At 32.3% G+C, this 2,062-nt stretch overlaps 1 long non-coding RNA gene across 2 annotated transcripts in view; it reads right to left on the bottom strand.

The window, feature by feature from the left end:
* Nucleotides 1-360: 360 nt before the first annotated feature.
* The window catches only part of LOC110226026, a 3,004-nt gene continuing 1,302 nt past the window's right edge, over nucleotides 361-2,062 (bottom strand). Inside the window, exons 2-3 of one of the 2 annotated variants that reach the window (XR_002330142.1) lie at nucleotides 603-741; nucleotides 361-522 (exon numbers count right to left, since the gene is read on the bottom strand). This is a non-coding gene — a long non-coding RNA (uncharacterized LOC110226026). Of the gene's footprint in view, nucleotides 523-544; nucleotides 742-2,062 lie in introns of those variants that run through there. The other variant, XR_002330143.1, reaches the window with a different exon arrangement.

The following is a 2,062-nucleotide window of genomic DNA, read 5'->3' as shown; positions in this document are numbered from 1 at the left end:
AAAACCCCTAATAAATAGCTTATTGATTAGTTTTGTTTTCTTTGTCAACTCTCATACAATCTCGATTTTTGTAGTTCTATCCATCGATAAGTAGATTCAATCTCATTCACGAACATTAATGGTTTTGGATTAAAGCTCACATGATCTCTAACACAAAACATAAATCAAATTAAAAGATACAAAATAAGTTAACCAATATTAATATTGATTCATATAAGATAATAAGAGTTTACGCAAAATTATATCACAAGAAAAATTCAAACTCGACAGAAAAAAGAAAGAAAGCATAACACATAATAAAAAAGTTTGATTCATAAAAAAAAACGAAGAAATAGAAAGAAAAAAAATCACTATATCAAAACTATCTATTTAGGCTAACCAATCCGATTGATAATGGCGTGGCCGAGTCTCTTCAAATAACTGTAAAATCGATAAACTAATAGAATTTCAGAAACAATGAACGTGAAAGATTACCTTATTCCTTGTGTTTCTCTTTTTTTCATTGTTATAGACGAAGATTTACTGAAAACAATAGAACACACGATTAAATATATCAAAATATTCATTTGAAAAAATCAAGTGACTGTAATAGTGAATTTTACTTTTCAATATATTACATCTTGTGTCTACACTATTGTCTTCATCAATTGCTTTATCTTGAAGCTTCGTGTTTTTTGTGGTTCTGCTTTTCTTTTTCCATGTATCCTACTTCGAATATCTTTCCAACTCTCGAGTCTCGTCCTTACACCAATTAAAACAGCATAACTGATGAGAATAAATCAAAAACTATTTAATTGGTATATATAGTTAAGAACAATGCATACATCATTCTCAAAAAGAAAACAAATAGAAATAGAATGGGACAGTAAAATGATAAACCGTGAACCAAACTTGGCTTTCGATCAAGTTCAAGATTATTTTTCATATAAAGTTGATCGAAGTTCCAACGTAACTGTCAAGATGAAGGTGAAACCAGAAGCATACAAAAAAAAGAAACTACCTCAGAAAAGAACATTGCACCAAATAAGCTATGTGTCTGCATCAATAATGTCTTGTTTGTTTTAATATCAATTGAGCAAACTATAGAAAAACACATTTACAAACGTTTGAGGGAAGAAATAACCAATAGAACAATTAATAATTAAAGCTTGTGCAAGATCAATTGATTTTACCGATTGAATTTGCAAGCAAACATAACCCAAAAAGGATTTTAGCTTTTATTTGCCTTCATTCTCTAAACCCAGCTGCCTTCCTATAAGACACACATCAATGCTGAAACATAAGTGACATGAAATAGAAAATAATAGATCTTAAAAATAAAAACAGAGAGATTCACCGATTACGTAGAAGAAGACACTTACTTGTTGCATGATGTATGAGATCTTCTAGGCTATTTTTCAGTTTGTATAACATAAGAGATTTGAGGATGATAGAGACAAACACATATCGATATGTGGAAGAAAATTGGATTTTATATTTGTGGAAAGGATATGAATCAGAGGAATAGACGGCGAACAAATTCATCAAATATTTTTATGTTGTTCTATTGTTTTTTTTTTTTGCTTAAATGTGAAATTTATATATGTGAAAAATGACTATACATAACGTGGGAGTTGTTTAAGAAAGCACCAGAAAACAGAGTAAACTATGTGAGTATAAAATAAAAACAGAGCCACTCTAACATCTTCGTAGCTCCTCCCAACGAAGCTGCAGGTCGCAAATCTTCGAGGTAGGCGGCAATCGCAATGATGTTATCCGATCTCCAATGGCTTTATCAATCAGTTTGATCAACGCACTTGATGTAGGACCGCGAAATCCCGATTTGAAAACAGAGAGAAAGAACTTTTAGAAAACACTTGATGTGTTGAAACCTTGGTTGTGACTCCTATTATTCCTCTCCCTCCAAATCATATAGAGAGTTGTTTGGAGGAGCATTATGAGCAAAGTCTTGTCTGTGAGGTTGACCTGAGTTGGACGGAGTGAAGCTAGTGTCCTAGACACAGTCTGGATTAAGCTTTCGCCGAGACACACGATTGGTGAATCTGGGCGGATCGATAAACGT

The sequence above is a fragment of the Arabidopsis lyrata genome, assembly GCF_000004255.2.
Source record: "Arabidopsis lyrata subsp. lyrata unplaced genomic scaffold ARALYscaffold_7, whole genome shotgun sequence".
Lineage (NCBI taxonomy): Eukaryota > Viridiplantae > Streptophyta > Magnoliopsida > Brassicales > Brassicaceae > Arabidopsis > Arabidopsis lyrata.
The sequence above is the reverse complement of the archived record's forward strand: the minus strand, read 5'-3'. Positions and strand labels throughout refer to the sequence as shown.